The 25467-nt window shown below is 44.2% G+C and overlaps 1 protein-coding gene and 1 pseudogene across 3 annotated transcripts in view; one reads left to right on the top strand and one right to left on the bottom strand.

Moving 5' to 3' along the window:
* BORCS5 (BLOC-1 related complex subunit 5) overlaps positions 1-25467 on the bottom strand; it is a 61977-nt gene that overhangs the window by 31121 nt on the left and 5389 nt on the right. The window lies entirely within an intron of this gene.
* On the top strand, positions 16288-23528 carry LOC121147096 (annotated as a pseudogene).

Here is a 25467-nt window from a genome sequence, read left to right as displayed (position 1 = left end):
AGTTAGTTTGAAAAGGAAAGGACCTTCACAGTTGTAATTACAGAAAATTGCTCAGGTGACTTCATCCCTCCCACAAGCTTTTAATTAAAAAAAAAAAAAAAACCACGATGAGCACTTTTTAAAATTAGTGTGCTGGAAAGGCCGCAGCTCCTCAGATTCCATGTGCTTGGTTAAGGACACTGTGTTGTCCAACACAAAGGGCAATGGCTTCTAAGGGAGGGTGACAGTTTCCACCATGAGGACCATGAATGTCTGAGTGCTCAAAGACGAGACCCAGAAGCATGGACTGTTGGACCAGGACTCCCAATCCTCGCACTCCCACCCGGTTTCGCACCTGCCCTTTACAAAATGCAACATCTGTGTTAATGAGCACATCCGCAGAGAGGCATTTGTCATGACTGCATCACTGCCCTCAATGGACCAAGGGCAAAGACAAGTCAAGAAAACTGCAAAGTTGGAAAGACACAGCCCTCTCGTTACCAAACACCCCACCCATTCCACCTCCAACTCCATCCTGTGTGTTGTTCCGCCCCACCCTGGGCCCCCGAGCCCCCTCATCAGAAGGGGAGCCTGCTCTGAGAACCACTGAGCAGAGGAAAGGTTCAATTCCCATCACTGAAACGACTTCTCCTGGCTGTGTTCTTGCAGGACCAGTTTCCACAATTAACCTCCCTTTCCAATCCTGCCATTCTTCTGTTTCTGCAAACAAGCAATCCAGTGGCTATTTCCTCTTTATTATCTACACTCAATATCAAATTCTAGCTCTCCTTCCTTGAAACGCCCCTAGGATTTGCTTCTCCTTGCACTGTCCCCATCCAAGCCAGATTTTCATCAGCTCATCAATAGAAAATTAGAATTGCCTCCTAACTGGCTTGCCAGTCTCTGGTCCTGGTCTTATCAATCATCCAAAATGCACAGTTTTCAACAAGTTGAAATCCTACACACTATTGGCCATGAACAAAACTGTAACATCTTTATAGCATTACTTTCAAATTTCTTTCTCTGGCCGTTAAGGGTTTCCCACATTCTGGTCCCAATGTCAATGTAGTTTCCAGATTTACTTCCTACATACAATATTCTCAGGGCCAATGTGTAGCATACCAGCACCCACAGTTCATGTTCCTGTTACCTCACTTCCGATCCAGCTCTCGACTAATGCACCTGGGAAAGCAGCAGAAAATAACCCAAGTCTTGGGGCCCCTGCACGCATGTGGGAGACCCAGAAGAAGCCACTGGCTTCAGTCTGGCTTAGCCCTAGTCATTGTGGCCATTTTGAAGAGTGAACCAGTGGATTAAAGATCTCTTTCTTCCCCTCTCTGTAACTTTACCTTCAAATAAACAAAATAATAGCATTTTTTCATGAAAAAAAAAATACTATCACAGTCTCACCGCACCCCCCAAATGCACTCAGGACCTTTGCTCACACTATCTCCCTACACTAGAATTCTTTCTTTGTCCCCTTAGCCAGGTCAACACATTCCACTGATTTCCTGCCTCTCATTTAAGGACTAGATCAGTTGACAATCCTTCTTACAATTGTTTTCTATGACTATAGTCTTCCTCCTCCAGTGCAGTGAAAACAATTTGGCCTTTGGAATATCATAGACCTGAGTTCCACTCTCTCTGGAAGTTAAGCAAGTTATCTAACCTCTCTGGAACTTGGCAATGTCTATAACATGACCATGGTGTTAACAGCCCCTTCATTGGACTTTTCTGGAAAGACTGTGAATGTATGGAGCGCCATAGCGCAGCACTTTGCATGCAGTAATCAGGTGCTCAACACATGGTATACACATTCGACATCATGTGAACACTATGCTTGTAAAATCCTACATTTTTATTTGAGCACAACATTTTGTTTTCTTTACTAGGCTGTAAAACTCCTCACAGTTTAAGACCAATGATCACAACTTTTCAAACTAGAGAGTATTTTTTTTTTTTGCATGAACTATCTGTCGAATCCTCGATACATATAAAAAACCTATGGATATGGAATTAAAAGATGCTCCTTTTGGTACAAATATCTTTTCAAATCCAAGCACATGCAGGGTCTTCAGAGAGTTACGGGACGTGTGCAGTATGAGGCGACACCCCTGGCTCCCTGGCTCTGCCTCTGCTGCTGCAGGCATGTGGGAAGGATGCACAGACAGAGATCTTGGCCCATCTCTCCTGTGCTTTTCAAATAACTAAAATAAATTTTAAACATTATCAAGGAATAGCACTTCAAACATAAATTTCAATTTTTTTTGCACCAAAATGCACTTGTCTCCTAATTCCAATTTAGAATGAAATTTTAAAAGTATTCTCATAAGAACCATATTGCTGGCATATATTAATCATTCCAGTTATTCTGGGAGGTGGATATTAATGCTCTCATCCCAAGGGCCAAAGATACTGGTCAACTCCTTGACCTAAGATCACTCGGCCAGCGTGTGGCACTTTCCCCCCTTGAACGAACTGCAAAGTCTGTGTTCTTCACCCATGATGCAACACTGCCCCCTCCGCACTCCTGTAATGACAGAAACTGAATCTAAGTTAGCAAGAAGGATCATTGTGGCTTTGCTTAAATGTTTCTAGCAATGGACAATTTGCTGCTTTACAAGACAGCATACGGGTCACCAGCACAGACTTTTTTCCTTTTCAAATACTTCACTTATTTCAGAGGCAAAGAGACAGAGAAAAAAAGCCTTCCCACTGGCGGGGTCTCTCCTTAAATGCCAGCTCACATCAGCCACGTCTGAGTCAGGGGGCAGGCAAAACTCTGGCTCCAGAAGCGCAGGCTTTTCACAGGAATCAAAGGGGCCAGAGCGAGGGCTCAGCAGGCTAATTTATCTGCAAGTGCCAGTACCCCAAACAGGGTGCTGGTTTGTATCCTGGTTGTTCCATTTCCCATCCAGCTTTCTGCTTGTGGTCTAAGAAAGCAGCAGAGGGGCTCAGCGGTGTGGCCTAGCAGCTAAAGTCCTCACCGTGAATCCGCCGGGATCCCATATGGTCACCGGTTCTAATCCCGGCAGCTCCACTCCCCATCCAGCTCCCTGCTTGTGGCCTGGGAATGCAGTCGAGGATGGCACAAAGCTTTGGGACCCTGCACCCGTGTGGGATACTAGGAAGTAGTTCCTGGCTCCTGGGTTCAGATCGGCACAGCACCAGCTGTTATGGTCACTTGGGGAGTGAATCATTGGATGGAAGATCTTCCTCTCTGTCTCTCCTCCTCTCTGTATATCTCACTTTCCAATAATAAATAAATCTTAAGAAAAGAAAGCAGCAGAGGATGGCTCAAGCCTTAGGCAACTGCCCCCGCATGGGAGACACAGAAGAAGCTCCTGGCTCCTGACTTTAGATTGGCTCAGCTCCAGCCACTGTGGACCATTCGCGAGTGAACCAGCAGATGAAAGATACTTCTGTTTGTCCTTTCGGTAAATCTGCCTTTCAAATAAAAGTAACTAAATCTTTATAAAAAATTTCTTTAAAATAACAATCAGAAGTAAGGTAAGAACAGGTGGCTCCAGCACCTGCCTTGGACCTTGCTCACCAACTGCTGCAGACATCTGGGGAATGAACCAGGACCCAAGTGGTAGGAGTGGGCAATACCCCCAAGTGGCAGGAGTGGGCAATACCCCCAAGTGGCAGGAGTGGGCAATACCCCCAAGTGGCTGGGTCCCTGGCTCCCACTTCGGAGAACCAGAACACATGCCAGGATCCTAGCTCTAACCTAGCTTAGCCAAAGCTGTTGTGATGATGTGAGGATTAACCACTAGATGGAAGATCTCTGTCTCTCTCTCTCTCTCTCTTTCTCTCTCTCTGTTCCCTCTCACCATTCTACCTCTCAAATAAATAATTTTTTAAAAAAGTCTAACTCTTAGAAAAGAAGCTGGTACTGTGGCATAACAGGTAATTACACCACCACCTGGAATATCAGCAGCCCACATGGACACTGGTGAAACATCCGGGTGGCTCTGCTTCCAATCCAGCTCCCTGCTGATGGTCTGGGAAAGCAGCAGCAGACGGTCTCAGTGTCTGAATTCCTGCTGCCCTTGTTGGAGACCCAGATGAAGCTCCAGGCTCCTAGCTTCAGCCTAGCCCAGTACTGGCTACCATGGCCATCTATGTAGTGAACCAATGGGTAGAAGGTATCTGTGTGTGTGTGTGTGTGTGTGTGTGTGTGTGTGTGTGTGTGTACACACACATATATAATTCTTTAAAATTAAATATAAATCTTTAAAATCTTAAATGTTGCTAAAATTTTAGCAGACCTGAAGAGAGTTCTTTAGCAGAGCAGCGTGAGCTAAGAGATAGTCAGGCAAAGCAGGAATCCACTTTGGCCTGAAGTGCAAGCCATAAAAAGCATCAGGCAGTGAGGCCACAGAGGTGGGCTGCCAGAGAACCTGGTGCTAAGCTGAGGCACTCATTCCTAAGCCTGGTAGACAGAGCAGAGCAACCAAACACACTGAGGAAGAATCACATAACATGACATAGGCTCAAGAAAGATCCTGGCAGAGGTATACAAAACTAATTAGAAAGAACTGTAACTTTCATTAAAAATGTATTTATTTATACGAGTCTAGGAAAAATTATGGCCAGCAGTGCACATATCTTTAGGGATATTCCCTAATTGAAACTACAGCACCAGCCTCAACAATCTGGATCCTGTCCCCATGCTGAACGAGTGTAACTCAATGAATGTCAAAGTACAAACGGCGATAAAACAAAGCCAAAATAAATAGGCCCCAGAACTGCAGCTTCTTGCCAGGATTTAGTCCGAGTTGGAGGAGGATTGGCTTCAACCATTGCTGAAAGAATGGCTTAGTTGTCTAACAAAAGAGAGTTATGTTCGTATCTGGGAACTTTGTTTTTTCATTTTCATCTCATGTTTTTAATGTGTGGGGCTGCCCTGATATTCTGTTGCAGTTTCTTCCCATTCGCTGCCAGGAAATGGCAAGAGCAGCACAGAGATCAAAACTATCCAGCCGCCCTGTCATGGCAGCTTTCTTCTGCTCCTGCAGCTGGACTCTCCAATGGCTCTCTCCTCTTTTTTCCTTCCTCCTCTCCCCTCCGCTCCTCTCCTCTCCCTTCTCTTGTCTTCTTTTCACCCCTCCTCTCTTGCCCTCTCTCTCATTTTTACTTGAAAGGTAGAGCAACAGAGAGCAATCAATCTCCCATTTCCTGGTTCACCCCTCACATGGATGGAACACCCAGGTCTGAGTCACATGAAAGCCAGCAGCCAAGAACTTTGTCCTGGTTTCCCATGTGGGTACAGGGGCCTAACCCATGATTTTTTTTTTTAATTTATTTTATTTTTCTTGGCAAGTCAGATATACACAGAGGAGGAGAGACAGAAAGGAAGATCTTCCGTTCATTGATTCACTCCCAAAGCAGCCACATCGGCCAGAGCAGTCGATCCAAAGCGAGGAGCCTCTACAGAGTCTCCCATATGGGCACAGCCTTTGGGCTGTACTTGACTGCTTTTCCAGGCCACAAATAGGGAGCGGATGGCAAATGGAGCCACCTGGACATTAACCAGCACACATATGGAATCCCAGCATGTGCAGCAAGAACTTTAGCTGCTAGGCTACCTCACTGGGTAGCCTGTCTGCAGGCTGGGGGAGGGTGGAGGGAAGGGGTTGCTCCCCAGCTGCCAAACTACATCAGTAGGGACATCCACCTGATGTCATCCTAGGATCCCCAGTGTGAAGTAGGAGGTTCCATGGGTACTGCTTGAGTGATTTTGATAGTCTGTTTTGATAGTTCTGAGACCACTGTTGGTTTCACTGCTCTAAGCTCAAGAAAATTCATCCAAGTTCCACTGGTTGACACAGTTCAACGTGGTGCATCTACTCATCCAGACACCTGCTGCTAAAGCTTGGCCAGGAGAGTTGTCTAACCTGTTCTGCTTTTCATCTTCGTACATAGCACTCAATATCACCCACCTACCTATTTGGGGAGTGAACCAGCAGACAAAGGATCTTTCTGTTTCTCCATCTCTCTGTAAATCTGCCTTTCCAATAAAAATAAATAAACCTTAAAGAATATGAAATTTTGCCTGGCACAGTGTTCTTATGGGTAGGCTCACCTACTATTGCTCAACGACCACAGTTCCAAAACAACAACAAACTAAATGTCATGACAAAACTTATTTTATCTTTGTTATTTCTTTGGATTTTGGATATTAATTATTCAGAGCCAGTGGTGGTTTTTACTGATTTCATGTAGTTTAAATCAGTGGCCTTGATGACACTGTTATCTCATTTGAGGTTTGAGGTTTGAGGGAGATCTCCAAACACAAGTTTCTAACTCTCTCTTCAGTGGTGGGATTTTCATCTCTTGGGTTGCTGCCACCGTAAGTCTGATCTACGATGCAGTTTGGCATTTCAGAACAACACCCCAACCTTTTAAACAGGTGCTATACTGCTAAAATATACCTAATACATAGGATTGTATATAGGATATCACAATAGATATGGCTTTAGTTATATACATAAGAAACGCAACACCAATAAACCCAAAAGTGGTGTGAAGATACAACAAGCGCACCTCACAGTAAATACAAAAGGTGGCAAGCCCCTAGAACATTAAAATCTTAACAGATAAAGAACGCTATCACCTATGCATGCCCTTACTTATCTATTCAACACTTCTAAATCATCTGAATGAAGCTACCTGTAATACATGAACCATAGAAACCTCAAATATAGGCAAGCAACACACCCTACGCTTATCACCAAACTAGATGAATGCAGGATAAACACACGATGGGCATATATGGTTTAACACCAGAACATGCGAGAGAGATGTCAGGATTTTAAATTTATCTCATTTGACTCCAATGCATGTGGCTGCCAACACTACTGAACCTTGGATATATTAAAGAACAAAGCGTGCAGAGCAAAGCAGAGAACTCGGATCACACCAGAACACTATGCGCAGTTCATGAGCCCACCAGAAAAGGACCAAAAAGGAGCAGGACAGAGTTTTAAATCAGAAGGCTTAGTGACAAAATCAAGCTAGACAAAACACAGTTAGCCCATGGAAGATGCTGCCCAATGATTCTTACAACGAGCACACATTACTTTTATGATCAGAATAAAAGACATTTGCATTTTGAAAAAAGATCCCAATAATGGCCAAGTTTGAATGGAATGTTAGGAAGCTGGAATGCTGACAGTGAAGTTTCACTGTAAACTGATTTATTAAATCTTGGGAAAGTGGGTTTAGTGTGGTAGCTTGGTGGCTAAATCCTCGCCTTGCATCACCAGGATTCCATATGGGCACTGGTTCATGTCTTGGCTGCTCCACTTCCCATCCAGCTCCATGCCTGTGGCCTGGAAAAGCAGTCGAGGATGGCCCAAGGCCTTGGGACCTTGTACCTGCATAGGAGACCCGGAAGAGGCTCCTGGCTCCTAGCTTTGGATTGACTCAGCTCCGGTTGTTGCAGCCCTTTGGGGAGTGAACCAGTGGACAGAAGATATTTCTGTCTCTCCTTCTCTCCGTACATTTTCTTTTCCAATAAAAATCTATCTTTAAAAGTTAAAATCTTGAGAAAAGCAATCCTGTCATTCATCCTAACGACCACAAAAGTTTTGCTGCAGTGGCTTTAATTTTAATTGCCAAATGATGGAAACAACTCAAATGCCCTTCAACTGGTAAACTGAGAGACATAGGACATATCCACAAGATGAAATAATGGGCCCAATAACAACGAACAACTGTTGATTCAGCCACATGGATGATCTCAAATACATTATGTTTTGTGAAATGAACCAGGCTCAACGGGCTACTGACATACCGCATTTTTTTGTAATATACCAAAAAATACTAAGATCATAGTAATAAAAACCTGATCAAGGTGGTCACAGGCTGAGGTGAGCCATGAAACCAACAAAGGGGCAGGGCCCTAGTTCTGGAGTAATATACAACATCTTGTATCCTGATTGTTAGGGTAGATTCACAATTTCTCAATGCTCACAGAACTGCACATTAACAGGAGAATTTTATTGTCAGGAACAAAGGTAATTAAATTCTATCTTAAATTGGACCCAGCATAGTGGCTTCGTAGCTAAATCCCTGCCTTGCATGCACCAGGATCCCATATGGGTGCCAGTTTGTATCCTGGCTGCTCCACTTCCCATCCAACTCCCTGCTCGTGCCCTGGGAAAGCAATAGAGAACAGCCCAGGGCCCTGGGACCCTGCACCCACGTGGGAGACCCAGAAGAAGCTCCTGCTTTGGATCGGCTCAGCTTTGGTCAATGTGGCCACTTGGGGAGTGAACCAGCGGATGGAAGATCTTTCTCTGTCTCCCTTCTCTGTAAATCTGCCTTTCCAATAACAACAAATATTTTTAAAAAGTATTTTAACTTTTAAAAAGAGAAACATAAATCATGAAAGTATAGAGGAGGCACATTACACACAGAGGAGGAGAGGCAATCCTTCAGGGGCTGCCTCCTGCAGAGATGACATCCCCCACGGGCACTCAGGGGTGTCCAGCTGCTCCTTTTCAATCCAGTTTCTGATACTGCACCTGCGACAGTGGCTGAGGATGCCCCAGGAAGCACCTTGTACTACCTGGGAGACCCAGAGGAAGGTCCTGGTTCTCAGTGTTGGGAGAGAACCAGTGGAGGCAAGCCCTCCCTTTGCTTCTCCCTCCCTCTCTCTGTGGCTTTCAAATAAACAAAATGAAACTTAAAAAAAAAAAAAAACCACCAATCTCTTACAAAACAAGCTCTCTAAGACTTTCTCAGACCAAGAAAAACTGAAAGTTTATTATGAACAGATAATGCTGCAAACGTTGAAGGCAAATTCCCCAAGCAAAAAAAAATATGGTTTCAAACAGAAAGTTTAATCTACATAAATAAGAGCTCTGCAGATATGGGAGAAACAATGGTAAATACAAAATGTGTTTTCCTTATTTTTTTGTAAAAATTTATTTTTCTTGGAAAGTCAGATATATGAGAGGAGAAGAGACAGAGAGAAGGTCTTCCATCCAATGATTCACTCCCCAAGTGACCGCAATGGCCGATGCTGAGCTGATCTAAAGCCAGGAGCCAGTAACTTCTCCCAGGTCTCCCACATGGGTGCAGGGTCCCAAAGCTTTGTGCTGTCCTCGACTGCTTTCCCAGGCCACAAGCAGGGAGCTAGATGGAAAGTGGGGCTGCTGGGATTAGAACCTATGCCTAACTGGGATCCTGGTGCGTACAAGGCAAGGACTTTAGCTGCTAGGCTACCACGCCAGGCCCATTTTCCTTATTTTTAATCACTATGAATAACTGTCTAAACTGAGAGGTATCAAATTATGGCCCACCTGTTATTCTGGTAAACCAGGTTATACCAGGATACGTTAATATGCATGGTGTTAAGTATTATCTGTGCTGCTTTCAAGCTGCCACAGAGTGGTTGCCTACAAAACCTAAAATATTTGCTACCATGCCTTCTACAGGAAAAAGGTTGCCATCTCATCACCAAAAGCAAAAACATGCAGCAATGCTTTCTAGTCTGATAGTGTATGTGAAAGAAAAATGAATGACAGTAATAGCAGAGAAGATGACAACCACGGGGCCAGTGCAATGGCGAAACAAGCTGATTCTCTGCCCTTCAGCGTCAGCATCCGGACACAGGCGCCAGTTCGTGTCCCCACTGCTCCACTTCAATCCAGCTGTGCATGGACTGGGAAAGCGACAGAGGATGGCCAACAAACGGAGGACCCTCTATCTCTCCTCCCTCTATAAAAATTTGCCTTTCAAATGAAAACTTGACTTGGGCATGATACATTTTAAATTGTTTCAAGGAATTTTTTTTTCTTTTAATTTGTTCAATGATTTCTTGGTCACTGAACAGCATGTTGTTCAACTTCTATATACTTAAGAATTTTTCAGTATTCTCAGAGGTTTTCTTGTTTATTCCCTTGTGATCCAAGAAAATATGTGATATGACTCTGTTTTTTTAAATTTTACTGAGACGTGATTTGTAACCTAACATATGATGTATCCTGGAAAATGCTCCACGTGCTGATGACAACATTGTATATTTTACAGCTGTTGGATGAAATGTTCTGCAAACATCTGTTAGATCAATTTACTCCATAGTATTACTGCAGGTTCAATGCTGATGTGTCTTAGCTGATTCTGTCTGCATGATCTGTCCACCACAGACAGAGGAGTATTTAAGATCCAAACTATTACTGTACTGAGTTTGTCTTGTCCTTCACATCTAACAATACACGTTTCATGTAATGGGGAAGTCTTGTGTCTATATTCATAGCTCTTGTGTCCTGCTGAATTGATTTTTTAAAATCAATGTATGAAAAGTCTCTTTTTACAGATTAAATTCTGTTTCACAGGGGCTTGCAGTGTCCCAAAGGGCTAATCCTCCGCCCTGTGGTGTCTGTCCTGGCTGTTCCACTTCCAAGCCAGCTCTCTGCTTATGGTCTAGGAAGCAGTGGAAGATGGCTCAAGTCCTCGGGCTCCTGTACCTACTCGGAGACCCGGAGGCTCCTGGCTCCCAGCTTCAGGTAAGCTCAGCTCTGACTGTTGCCATCAGCTGCAAGGGGGCAGGGGGAAGGGGCGAATTAGTAAATGGAAAACCTTCTCTATCTCCTTTTCTCTATAAGTATGCCTTCCAAATGAAACTAAATCAGTATTTTTTAAATTAATACATTTTGTCTAAAATAAGTAGCTACTCCTATTCAACTTTAGTTTCTACTGCTATGGAGTATCTTTTTCTACCCCTTCGCTTTCAGCCTATATCCATAAATAAAGTCAGTTTCTTATAGGGAGCACACAGTTAGACGTTCACTTTAAAGTCCATTTGACCAGCACGTACCTATTTTGGGGGATTTAACTCATTCACTTTGCGTTTGAAACATGTATTTGCTTAAAAGGCAAGGGGAGAGGGGAGAGACAGACCAGAGATCCTCCTTCTGATAGTTCAGTCCCCAGAAGGCTACAATGGTTAGGGCTGAGGCAGGTAGAAGGGAGCCTGGAGCTTCATCCAGGCCTCCCCCATGGAGGCAGGGACCCAAGCGGGCCATCCGCTGCCCTCCCAGGCACACCAGCAGGGATCAGAATGGGAAGTCAGACAGCCAAGCCTCAAGCCAGTGTCCATATGGGATTCTGGCTCAGGCAGCAAACTTAAATCTATGCCAAGTGCCAGCCCCAACTGATTCGTTGTTTACAAGTTACCACTTATAGGTAAAAATTAACTCTGGTTGCTTTGTTAATTGCTTACTAATTGCTTTACATATTCATTGTTTCTGCTTATTCATCTTTGTGTTTTTGGTAGTTTTCTGTCAATGATTCTGCTTTGTTTATCTTGTGAGTAACTTTTGTACTTTTGTGGGGGTTTTTTTTGTTTGTTTGTTTTGACAACTGTTACAATCCTTTGATTCCTAATGTAGGATTCACTTACATATTCTTGCTGGGTAGCTCTGGTGGGGGTGAACTGCCTCAGTTTCTGCTTATCCGGAAAAGACTAGTGCTCCCTCACTTCTGAGGGACAGCTCTGGGGGTACAGTGTTCCTGACTGGTAGGTTTTTGCTCTCAAAACTTCAGATGTAGGGCCCGGCGGTGTGGCCTAGCGGCTAAAGTCCTCGCCTTGAATGCCCTGGGATCCCATATGGGCGCCAGGTCTAATCCCGGCAGCTCCACTCCCCATCCAGCTCCCTGCTTGTGGCCTGGGAAAGCAGCCGAGGATAGCCTTGGGATCCTGCACCCGTGCGGAAGGCCCGGAAGAAGTTCCTGGATCCTGGCTTCAGATTGGCATAGCATCGGCCGTTGCGCTCACTTGGGGAGTGAATCATCGGACGGAAGATCTTCCTCTCTGTCACTCCTCCTCTCTGTATATCTGACTTTCCAATAAATAAATAAATATTAAAAAAAAACTTGAGATGTATCACCTCACTTTTTCGGTTCCTGAGGAGTGTGGTTAGCGCAGCATTCTCATCTCTGTATCGCAGTTCTTTTTCGCTTGCTGTTCGCAGGAGTCTCTTTGACAGTTCTGAGTTACGTTTTTAGTTGAGTCTGGCTGGGACCCCTTGAGCCTCCTAGATCTGATGTCATTCTCTTAATAATCCAGAATGTTTTCAGTTACTTTTCTACTAAATGGGTTCTTCACCCTTTTCTCCTTCTCATTCAGGTATACCCAAAATGCATCTATTGTTCACTTAGTATCCACTTAATGTATCTCATAATTTCTTCATCGTTAATTTTAAAAAAATGTTTATCTAGCTGAATTATTGTTTAAAAAAACCTAAAAAAAATGTTTTTTCCTTTGCTCTACTTTGCTCCAGAATTTTTTATTTCACTGAATTCTTTGAATAAAGATTTCTTTTTTATTGGAAAGGTAGATTTACACAGAGAAGGAGAGACTGGATGAAAGCTCTTCCATCCACTGGTTCATTCCCCAAACGGCTGCAACAGTCAGCACAGCCAACCTGAAGCCAGGAGCCTCTTCTGAGTCTCCCACACAGGTGCGGGGTCCCAAGGCTTTGGATCATCCTCCACTGCTTTCCCATCCCACAAGCAGGAAGCTGAATGGGAAGTGGAGCAGCCAGGACACAAACTGACACTCAAATGCAATGCCACACTTGGAGGTGCAAGATTAGCCAATCGAGCCATTGTGCCAGGCCCTATTTCACTGAATTTTTTAACAATAAAATTATTCATTCTTGGGGTTTGGCATTTGTGGCATTGCAGGCAAAACTACCATCCATGACTCCAGCAACCCATACGGGCACCAGTCCATGTCCCATTGCACCACTACCGATTCCGCTCGCTGCTAATGCGCCTGGGCAAGCAATGGAACATGGCCTAAATGCTTGGTCCCTGCACTCACATCAGGAACCTGGAAGAAGCTCCTGATCCTGGCTTCAGCTTAGCGCAGCCCTGGCTACTGCAGTCATCTGGGGAGTAAACTAGTAGATGGAAAATATCTGTCATAGGCCCAGCACAATCCTCCACCTTGCAAGTGCCGGGATCGCACATGGGCATTGTTTTGTGTTCCAGTTGTTTCATTTCCCATCCAGTTCCCTGCTTAAATTGGGAAAAGCAGTTGAGGATGGCCTGAAGCCTTGGGACCCTGCATCTGCCTGGGAGACACAGAAGACACTCCTGGCTTCAGATCGGCTCAACTCTAGCTGTTGTGGCTACTTGAGGAGTAAACCAGCAAACGAAAGATCTTTGGCTCTCCTCTCTGTAAATCTGCCTTTCCAATAAAAGTAAATCTTAGTAATCATCACCATCATCATCATCACCTCTGTCTCTTTCTCTTGTATGTCACTGAGTTTCCTTAGGATCATTCCTTTGACTTCTTTCTGAGGCACTGTGTTCTGTTGTAAATATTATCCTTCCGTGCTTCTTCACGTTTCTTGTGCCTGCACGCTTGACAGAGCAGCTTTCATTAGAAGACTTTTTCATCAGAAAGGATGTATGGTGTTGGCTGAGGAGTTGCTTGTGCTTTGGTTCTGGGAGGGCCTGAAAGTGGAACCTCCATGTGACTCTTCAGCTGGATCAACACCATCAGGGTCTTCAGGTCAGTCCCAGGAGTGTACATTACAATGGCTCCTAGAGACTGGTGATGTGACTCAACGGTGGACCTGTGCCTCTGAACGGGTACATCCCCAGGCTCACGAAGCTGAATTCCAGTACCACATTCCTGGTACTGTAGCACACAGGGGATGTTTCTCAGATCCTGAGTGGCAGTACCAACAGCCACAATGGCACAACTGTCCTTATTAACACAGTATGTAGCCACAGCACAGTTACTGATGCCAAGAAATTAACACCAGCATAACAGAATCAACTAAACTACATTCCTATTTAAATGTACCATTTCGCCCACTAATGTCTCTTTTCATTTGAGAATGCGATCCAGAACCCGACCCCGCACGACACGTCTCCTTAGTCTTGTCAAATCTATGACAATTCTTCAGCCATGCCTAGCTTTTCACAACTTTCAACGCTGAAGAATAGGGCTGTTCTACGCAATGTTCCAAACATTTTTTTCCTCTGATTTAAAATTATTATCAATATGAATTATTTCCTGCTTACTAAGTGCCCTCTACCTGTATTTTCTTTTAAACAGCAGTACTGGGAGTACTTTTGGTCAACATCAGAACGGTATATCTTGACACCGAAGGACAATCATCTTTACTCTTTTTTCAAGTTCTAGTACTTTTATAAATTACAAAGTATTATGTTGCACGATTCTTTCCTCAATGTCTTGAAAAATATTAAATCCAAGTGAAAGCCTTCAATTCATGGACCCTGGAGGGCAGGTTTGGTTTGATGATTAACTCAGCATGTGGGACACCCAATTCCACATCAGTGCTTGGTTCAAGCTTTGCCTCCTCTGCTGCTGACCCGGCCTCCTGGCAATGTGACCCTGTCAGACTGGAGGTGATGGCTCTCAAGTACTCAGGCGCCTGCCACCCACGTCGGAGAACTGACTGGAGTTCCTCACTTGGAGCTGGCCCATCCCTGGCTATCACAGGCATTTAGGGAGTCAATCAGTAGATGAAAATCTCTTTGTGTCTGTCTCCCTAGCTCTTAACCTTTGAAATACACTGAATTCTTTAAAATGCAAGAGCCCTGAGTTCCTACTTTTTTTTTTAAGATTCATTCATTTTTGCAAAGCAGATTTTCAGAGATAAAAGCAAACATTGAGAGATTTTCTATCTGCTGGTTCATTCCCATTTAGGGCTGGTCTGAAGTCAGGAGCCAGTTCTCCTGGGTGGCTGCAAGGCTCAAGGCCTTAGGCCATCCTTTGCTGCTTTCCCAGGCCATTAGCAGGGAGCTGGACCAGAAACGGAGCGGTCAGGATTCACATTAGCAACTATATGGGATGCTGGTGCCACAGGCGGTGACTTAGTCTACTTAACAGTGCTAGCCCTGAGTTCTTACATTTCTAAATTTATTGTTTTTTAAATTTGTATTTGAAAGGCAGATTTATATAGAGAAAGAGAGACAGATAGTGTTGGTTCACTACCCAAGTGGCTGCCAACAGCTGGAGCCGAGCTGATCTGGAGCCAGGAGCCAAGAGCTTCTTTCCAGGTCTCCCATGTGGGTGCAGGGTCCCAAGACTTTGGGCCGTCCTCCATGGTTTTCCCAGTCCACAAGCAGGCAGTTGGATGAAACTTAAGACAAAATTACAATTCTCAAGAAATCTATGTTGTAATGAATACTTCCTTGAGTTCACTAATAAACTGAAAAATACTTTTCCCTCCAAAAACTCAGGGTAACTAAAGTTTCCTGTTATCTTTCTGTTCTGTCTTGATTAACACTAAAATACGTAATTATGAACTACTAATGTGCCAAAACATATTTTCCAACCAGTGAATCATGGCCTGGTTTTACTCAAGATGCTACAGAGTAAATGCTTAGAACTAGCTTACCAATTATTTTAGTCTGGTGACATCTAGTGGCAAACGTGTGTTAAAAACAGGATTGCTTTTAAAGTCAACTACATGAAAGGGAAGCCATCTTAAAAAAAAAAGGCAATTATGAGAAAAAACTACAGTGTCTATTAGTACTGAAGTATGTTACAATTTATCTTCAGCCTACAGAAATTTTAACTCTTCACAATGAGATTTACTTTCTCTTATAACTACACATATTAATGTGATATACTGAAATACAAGATACTAACATCTGAACTATAAATTTAAAGAAGTCTTCAGTTGTAAGAACAAAGTAACGCCAAATTGTTCTAAAAACTCTGAAACTCACAGCAGCATGTTTGTCCATGAAACTTTCATAAACTCACAATAATGTCTAAAGTTTCTATAAACCACTTTCATCATTCAGAGGCCAATAATTATCTAGATAAACTCATTTTTTAAAATGCCACTTTGTATTTCATTGGCTTACCATGGAACTAAATTTTGATAGAAAAACATTCTTTTAGAAAAACAATCTTAATTTAAAAAAAATTCTGTCACTACATTTTTACCAGTCCTCTACAGTAGATTCTCAATTAATCAAAAGTCTAACGTAGCCATTACAGAGAGATCACCTAAAAATAGCAAAACCTAATAGAAGATGTCAAAATACTGTATCAACAACCATGTCCTTTTAGAAATTGTCTTAACACTGTTAAATGACCCAACAGTTCTCAAGTGGGGTTCAAGTTCACAATCTTCTAGAGATCAAAATGTTCAAGCATGGCTAGTGGACCCATTCCAGAATTCTTTGGAATTCCTGATTCACTTACAGATACCTAACACCAACATGCACTGAATCAATCTGAGTTGGGGCCCAATTATCAGCATTTTAAAAACATTTCTTGGTTTTTTCACCAAGATGGAGCCCAAAGTGAAGGAAGTGCCTGCCCCTCCTGAAACCAAAGGCTTGGAAGACCCAGAAGGCAGTGCTGGAAGGTCCGATATGGTACCCAAGTATCACAAGCAGCAGCTTAGCCCGCTACATCACAATGTAGGCCCTGTGGCGCTGTCTTGCTTTCATATCCTCACTCTAACAATGCCTGATAAAGAGCAATCAGTCAATGAACGTGGCTAAATGAATAAATGAATATTCAAATACACAGTTTTAAAAGCATGTGACTTTCATTTCTGGCCAGAAGTGAAAAACTTTATGGATTATAAATCCTCAACATAAAATCAGCAGCTAATCTATTTATCAGTTAAAATCTGTAGAATCTGCAGAATCATGTAACAGATTTTTTTTTTTTTTTTTTTGCTTAATTCTGGGAACAGAAAGTTTCAGTTTTCTTAAATAAACATTTCAGTCTCAAATGTCAATGTTTAAAAATCAAACAGTTTTCATATGAGGTTTTGGGAAAAGCAGAAAAACTGAAGATGAATTGCAGATTTGTACACGATTTAGTCTTTGTTTTTATTTTTTTTTTTTTAAAGATTTATTTTTATTATTTTTTCTTTTTTTTTAAAGATTTATTTTTATTATTTTTTCATTGGAAAGGCGGATATACAGAGAGGAGAGACAGAGAGGAAGATCTTCCGTCCGGTGATTCACTCCCCAAGTGAGCGCAACGGGCCGATACTATGCCGATCCGAAGCCAGGAGCCTCTTGCGGGTCTCCCACAGGGTGCAGGGTCCCAAAGCTTTGGGCCGTCCTCGACTGCTTTCCCAGGCCACAGGCAGGGAGCTGGAAGGGAAGCGGGGCTGCCGGGATTAGAACCGGCGCCCATATGGGATCCCGGGCGTGAAAGGCGAGGACCTTTAACCACTTGCGCCACCGCGCCGGGCCCTAGTCTTTGTTTTTAGATTTATTTATTTTTATTGGAAAGTCAGATATACAAAGAGGAGAGACAGAGAGGATGATCTTCCATCTGATGATTCACTCCCCAAGGGACCACAACGACCAGAGCTGAACCAATCTGAAGCCAGGAGCCAGGAGCCTCTTCCGGGTCTCCCACACAGGTGCAGAGTCCCAGTGCTTTTGGCCATCCTTGACTGATTTCTCAGGCCACAAACAGGGAGCTGGATGGGAAGTGGAGCTGCCGGGATATGAACCAGCATCCACGTGGGATCCCGGCACATTCAAGGCGAGGACTTCAGCCGCTAGGCCACTGCACCAGGCCCATACTATGCAGCCCTTAAAGGCTTCTGGAGCTACACCTTAGCAGAAACTACTGATAAACCAGAGCCTTTCTAGAAAGCATGTGTGTATTTACTGTTGCATATCATATGAAATCAGCTCAAACAGAAAATGATGTATTTAGGAAGATATATCCTTTAATATTAGGAAAGAGAGGAGGGCTTGGCGGCGTGGCCTGGTGGCTAAAGTCCGTGCCGGGATACCGTATGGGTGCTGGTTCTAATCCCGGCAGCTCCACTTCCCAGCTGGCTCCCTGCTTGTGATCTGGGAAAGCAGTAGAAGACAGCCCAAAGCCTTGGGGACCCTGCACTGCATGGGAGACCTGGAGGAAGTTCGTGGCTCCTTGGATCAGCTCAGTTCTGTCCATTGTGGCCACTTGGGGAGTTAACTGATGGACAAGATCTTTCTCTGTATCTCTTCTCTCAGTAAAATCTGATTTTCCAATAGAAATAAATCTTTTTTTTTTTAAGTATTTCTGGGTGAGGGTTCCACACTCAACCACACCACTTCCCAGAGAACCCTTCTGTGAACATCATATTGTGGATCAGAATTTTAACCTGAGAATTTGAGGAATACATAAACATTTAGTCCACAACTGAAAAGGCATCAGAAACAAACAAAAACAAAACAAACAAACAAAAAAAGCGCAGTTGCCCAAGTTGTACAGAGAACAAATCTGGGAAAACTCCAGAGCATAGAATCCACGTGACAATTATGGAAGAGGAAGGCAGTCAGCTGGAATCTCTTGGCCCAGCTCTCACTGCGCATGTACAGGATAAAATTCTGCTAGACCAGAGCGACCACGACAGGAAAGCCGGAGGCCAAATGCTGAAACTCAGGTAAGGTAGGATAGTCCATGTTCCCATCAGCCACAGGAATAAGACTCACTAACATGTGAGCAACGGGCGGGTGTGCAGCAAAGTTAACCTGAACACTGAGACTAAATTAAACCCAAAACTGCTCTGGGTAAGTTTGAACAACTGAAAAGGAAACTTAGAAATGGTCAGATGAACTAAACGTAACTTAACCACATGCCAGAACAAAGAAAATTCTTTAAAGAAATAAATCCTTAAAACATGTAAAATATACAATGTTTTGCATACAATAAAAATCTCCCAGGCCTGCAAAGGACCAGCAGAAAGTTCCAGCAATAGAAAGCAGATATAGAAGTGATGGACCAGTACGCAATCTAGTGATAAATATTCTCCATATTTGCAAAAATTAGAGGAAAATACAAGCATGCCAAGTAGAGAATGGAAGATATTTAGAAAGGGAAAATGAAGCACATGAAGCTGAAAAATGTAATATCTGGAATTAAAATATCTTTGATGGAATTAACAGTGGTACGGACACAACAGAAAAGGTGACCTCTGAGGGCACACGCTGGGCCTGGAGGTCAAGATGCTGGTCACGGTGTCCACAACCACATCCAAACGCCAGGGTTTCAGTCCCAGCTCCCCACTAACGTGTACCCTTTGAGGCAGCGCTGATGGCTGAAGTGCTGGTGTCCCTGACACCCACGCTGGAGATCTGAGCTGAATTCGCAGGTCCCTGCTTTAGCCCACCTCCACCAACTGAAGGCATCTGGGGAATGAAACAGTGAACGCGAGCTCTGTCGCTTAAAAAACAAAACTAATTTAACCACGGGGCAGGTGTTGTGACACAGTGGGTTAAGCTAATCCGTGGGACAGGGCTACTCCACTCTGAGGACATCTTTGTGCTAACGCGCATCCCGTGCGGCAGCCAGCGAGAGCTCCAGCACCTGGATCCCTGTCACCCACACGGCGGACTACAGTCTGTCACAATCCTGGCTGTTGTGTGCATTTAGAGAATGAATCAGCAAATGGGAAGGTTTGTCTCTCCTTATCTCTTTCAAGTGGAAAGAAATATTTTTAGAGGATTAAAAAAAAAAGAGACCTCTGAGCCTAAATGCACAGCAATACAAACTATCCAATATAAAGACAAAGAGGGAAAAAACCTACAAGTGGATGGTGTGGGCATGTAAGTCACCATTCGGGATACCCACACCCCACTACAGAGCGCCTGTTTTCACCACATCCACTGGTATGTGAGTCGGACAGTGCAAGTGACGGACCAACTCTGACCTTGCACTAGCTGGCACACACAAGTCAAAGCTGAGGTCACCCCAGGCAAGGTTTCTTGGGAGACTCCCCAGTTAGATCACTGGACTCAAGCCCCAGCCCCTGGGAAAATTACAATATATGTGGTCTGATCTTGAAACACATGGATTTGGGCCTCCTCAGCTGCTGATATCTGTGCCATGGGCAACACGCCCAGATGCACATGGGAACGTGACAGCCAGCTCATCCAGGCCAGCAGAGGACGTCAAGTGCCTCATCGGGGAGGGAAAACAGAACAGGCTGGACAATTGCCCTGGCAAGCTTGGCAGCTAGTGTCTGAGTCTGTGGACACACTAAGGCAATAGAGCCTGGAAAGATTTTCTCAACCCTATTACAACAAAGCTGACAATCTTTCACAATTATCAACCACACACGTAAACACCCGTGGAACACTTCTCCCCACATTGGTGTCTTTAAGGTGTCATCAAATGACCATTCCCCAACCCCGGGTGCTGACACAGTCTGACAGCAAGCAGCACCCCAGCCCTTCCTTCTTTCCCCTCAGTCAACACAGGAGGAAAAAAGAACCGAAACGTTTATCCCAATCACCTTCCTCCATACCACCTTAATCGGAGACCCATAGGAGCAGGCATCCCTCTCAACTACTTAAACAATATTAGAAATTAAATTAAAAATTTTAAAACAAACAGATTGAGAGTCCCTGGCTGGAGCCTTGCGTACTCTGAGCTGCTGGTGTGGCTCCCTGATAATGCACCTGGCAGACAGTGCCCGCCGACCCCAACCTGGGCTCCTGCCACACCTGGGGAAACCCGGAGGCAGTTACTGGCTCTTGGTTTTCTGCCAGGATCAAGCCAGCCTGGGGTAGGGATTTAAGGCATGAACACTGGCTGAAAGATATCACTGTCTCACTCTGCCTTTCAAATAAATAAGTCTCTGAAAATTTAGCTAAAAATTCAAAGTTCTGTTAATGACTTTTGAGAAAACTTCAAGTAGTCTAACATGGAAACTGAGGTTTCACAAAAACGTAGGGACAAGGGCAAAAAAGTACTGGAAGACATAACTGCCGAAGTATTTGATAAAAATTAAAGTCTACAGACCAAAAACATGGAATATATTAGTATCATTCATCATCTTCATAGAAGATAAATAAATACAGGTTTATTTTCCCAACTAGATCCACTGAGTGAGCCTGGGAGTGGTTTCCAAATTCTACCTACCACAGAAAAAAACAGGACTACTTTCAGATTTATTTATTTCTACTGGAAAGATCTTCCATCTGCAGATTCACTCCCTAAATGACTACAACAGCTGTAGCTGAGCCGATCCGAAGCCAGGAGCCCAGAGCTGCCTCCAGGTTTCCCACATGAATGCAGGGTTCCAAGGCTTTGAGCTGTCCTCAACTGATTCCTAGGGGCACAAGCAGGGGGCTGGATGGTAGGTGGAGCAGCTAGGACATGAATTGGCACCCACAGGGGATCCTGGTGCTTGCAAGGGAAGGGCTAGTCAATTAAACCATTGTGCTAGGTCCCAGGGCTACTTTGAGAAGAAATGTCTGATTCTAAGGCTGGCACCAGGGAAGGACAAGATTAAGTCTGTAACATTACACTGTGCCAGCAACAAAGACACATTCAAAAGAGTAAGAGGAACACAGCAAAAGAATGTGGAAAGTTATACTGAAGGTGCTGCTCCTGGCCAAGCCTGGAGCACTGAGGCTGAGAAGGATCCATGTCAGACACAGACCCTAACTCCCTGGATGAGGCAACAGTCCGCTGCTCCACACCGACCTAAGGTGTGCAAGAGAACGAAAGCTCCTTCTTACGGCTGAACGTCAAGCGGCAAGTGTAGAAGGAATGCCAGAAACCAGGAAATCACTACTAGGAACCATCACAGAATAACTAAACCAAACAAGAAACGTCAATACAGGTGAAAAATGGTGAAATCAAGGGGGTTGAAAACGGAAGTTTCACAAGACATCACAGCTACCTCTGCAAAAGCTGAACTGCAAAAGAATTGTACTAGTTACTACCAAAAATGGTATTATAACAAAACAGGGCAAAAAAATGACAATTTCAGATAAATAAAAATAGCATTTTATAAAAGAAATTCCTCAGGTTAAAGATAAATAACAAAATGGAAATGGAAATCTGCACAAATGAATCAAGGATTCAGAAAGTGGGAGCTGTATGAAAAACATGACTGTGCACATGCCTTTCCACCAAGCAAAGAGAACACGGGCAGTGACCCTCCAAAGAAGCAGGCAGATATGGAATGGTAAATATAAACCTGAGCCTCCCCACGAGCGAGCCAACCGAGAGAGGAAGGACACAGGGACGGCACGCAGCGGCCAAGCAGAGAAGCCAGGAGTAAGCACGGCAGTCAAGGGGGGCAATGTCTGTTCTGTTTGAAATAGGGCAACGTTTGCATATCTGAACATAAGAAGGTCATGCTGCATGCTAGACATGAAGGAAGGACAGCAGCAAAGTCCCAACAAATGAAGAAAAGAGTGAAATAGCAAGGCACTGCGTTTCAGAGAAAGGCGCTGAGAACCTTCACAGAGTAATGGAAAGAAACCAGAACAGAAGCAGACATACGGAGATGTGCTAGAGAGAGAAAAAAGGGGAGGCTGGTAAGATGAGTTCTCCTTCTCTCGTGGCTCAAAACAACCATACACCTGATACTGCCATTCCGGCAAGTAAGTCTAACACTCTTCTGGTTAACAACGGGTTTAAAATGCTAACTGAGGGTGCTAGCACTAGGGCGTAGCAGGCTAAGCCCCAACCTACAGTGCTATATCCCATACGGGCACAGGTTCACATGCTGCTAGCTCCACTTCCCCGTCTATCTCCCTGCTTATGGCCTGGGAAAGCTGCAGTGGACGGCTCAAGTGCCCGGGCCCCTGCAACCACATGAGAGATCCTGAAGAAGCTCCTGGCTCCTAGCTTCATTTCGTATCAGATCCAGCCACGGCAGCTGTTCAGGACGTGAACCAACAGAAGGAAAATCTCTATGTCTGTCCCTCCTCCTCTCTGTAACCCAATTTTCTGAGAATTTTTATGTGAAAGGCAAACTGAAGAGTTCTTGCACAAATATAAGGTAATCAGGAATAAGTTGTTAACTCTTTCAACATGGTGTTTGGAGGAAATCCACTCTGGATCACCCCAGGGGCCAGAGGCACCTTTAAGCCTTTCAGAGCGGACCACGGCCCTGAGGAAGAGCCACACTCCCACCCCTCTGCTGGCACGCCATCCCCTCGTGTGACAGTTAGGTCTGACAGCAGGCAGAGACAGATGTGAGTGAATGCAGATCTTCCTGCCCCCTGGCTGGGTGACAGATGAATGGATCAGAAGGGTATTACAAACTGGCCATCTGAAATCTAGTTCTTGGTGTTCCACAGGGCACCCTTACTTGAGTGGGCTGTGCTTGCAGCTGGCTGGTCTTCACTCTCAGGTGAGGCCATCTGGTTGGTGGCCATGGCCTCTGGACTGGGATGTTCCAGCCCTCAGGGAAGGCAGGGGTACCGAGTCCAAGCCGTGGCCACTACAAGGTCGTAGCTGGACTGCCCACTGCTGCTGCAGGGTTCACAGGCCATCCAGCATATGCTGCTTCAAGTAAAGCAAGTTTTTCAAAGTCTGCCAAATAATCTGTATTCACAAGTAGCTGTTACAGAGGTGGACTCGAACCCAAAACCCAATATGAGAAGCAGCATTAATGCTAGGAATAAGCCCAACTGCCAATAAAGGAAAAATCAGAGATGCACATCAAATAATTAGGCTCTTCAATCACCCAGACAAGGAAAGACCTGCTTCTATTGCAGCCAAAAGCAATGAAGCTAAGGATTTATTAGGAAGACAAGAAAAAAAATGAAGTAAACATGAATTTTGTCTATATCCGCGTGCGCGCGTGTGTGTGTGTGAACAGCAACTTTTTATGAAGTAGTTCAGAGCTACAAGTTTTTAAAAATGATGCAGACAATGATAAGTGAATCCTTGGTATGATTTTCTGGCTTGGCTTTGAGAATTTTAATCATCCTTTGCTGAACATCCAGTAAATGATAGATCCGCATTTGGCTAGAAATCCTGTTCATCACTCATTTAGTGAGTCATCTGGTACCTGTATGTACTCTGAGGGCAAAGTCCTGACTTGAGGGAGACCCCAGTCCAATGGAAGTTTAATGAAGTAGTAATTACACATGAAATCTAACGGTGGAATTATCCCAAGGTAATGACGTAGGCCGTCTTGCAATAGCAGAAAACAAACAAACAAAAGGAAATCTGGTTCTTTCATGTTCTTGTATCGGACTTTCTATCACTTCATTCTTGTCCACTTGTAACCTCCAGCTCTAATTCCCCACGTTGCACGTAAGGAGACTGCACTGCTTTTCTTGAGACCATGTTCCACCGCACAACGCCCCGGGAAGCAGGCAGGCAGTGCAGTCGTGAAGTTGGCACTCAGCACACGCATACCCGAGGGCACCTGTTGGCTTGGTTACTCCACTGCCCACCAGATTCCTGCCAACGCTTCACCGGGAAGGCAGCAGGTGACGGCTCGACTAGCTGTAGCTGGGTCCCTGTCGCCTATGTCAGAGACCTGGATGCAGTTCCAGGTTCCCATCTTTGACCTGGTTTCCCATGGCTGTTGTTGGGCATTTGGGGCATACACCAGTGAATGAAAAAAAATCTCTTTCCATCTGTATCTTTGTAGCTTTCTCTCTGCCTTTCAAATAAAACAGAATTTTAAATTTAACAAGATTTACATTAGGAAACAAAAAGAAAAGCCCCTGGCTCATTGTAATCATCAAAATCTACTCCATATGCATCATGTCCTTAACAACCAACCAAAGGATTCCCAACGAAGCCGCACGCTATGACGCAGGCACCTACGCTGCATCTGCCTGACTTCCCTTGCTGGGAACAGGAGCAGTCCCTTCCTTCTGCAGCAAGACAACACCAGCTCTTATGCTATATCCAAGGTCACTGACAAAAATGAGGGGTCAGTAGCAAAGAATGTTGTGTGTGTGTGGATGCATATACTCATACGCTGGAGTGAACAGAGTAACTATTTCTAAAAATTAGTAAGTACAATATAAACATTGTAAACATTCATTCCTATAGAATGACATAAAATACAGTGGGGCTCATTAAAAAATATGAGTGGTTGAATTTTAAATAAGGTATCTATAGGGCTTGCTAAACCTCTAGGAATCTTACATCAGATCTACTTCTAGCTTTTGTGTTCTGTCATGGCCACTGATTGCTACTTTCTGATTTCCCAACATTTCATTCCACATTAAACACTTTATGTGCCAAAATAAATTACCAATTCAGAAACTGCCATGAAAAAGAAATCTTGTTGCCTTAAAAGAGGAATAGCTATTCAGGTTGCAGAGCATAAATCACACACTGCCATATTTATGCAAAAGGGCTAAGACCAAAGAAAGAATCTGCTTGCTTATTAAAATGCAAACATTACCTCAGTCATCCAAATAGGCTCAACCTCGCCCGCCACTGCCTCTGCAGATCACCCACCAGCACCAGCATTACATCAGATGACATTCTGGAACAATAGTGAACTCTGTGCAATGCTGGACTACATTGTCTTGGAAGAATAAACTGTCATTAACTTGAATAAAAGCTTTCTGAACTCAAACCTGGGGGGCACAGCCTTCACTGTGTGGCCCATTTTACCACTGGAAGAAACAGCCTCACCCTGAAGGCAGGAGAGGGAGGAAAAACGATCGGAGTATAAAAGGGACAGTGATGAGTGGCCTCGGCAAGAGCAGCAGGTGGAGGGCAGGGCTCTACAT

This window comes from Ochotona curzoniae, unplaced genomic scaffold (genome assembly GCF_017591425.1).
Source record: "Ochotona curzoniae isolate NIBS_2020 unplaced genomic scaffold, NIBS_Ocur_1.0 contig_1482, whole genome shotgun sequence".
In the NCBI taxonomy this organism is placed as follows: Eukaryota; Metazoa; Chordata; class Mammalia; order Lagomorpha; family Ochotonidae; genus Ochotona; species Ochotona curzoniae.
Note: the sequence above shows the minus strand (reverse complement) of the source record. Positions and strands in the feature narration are given on the sequence as shown.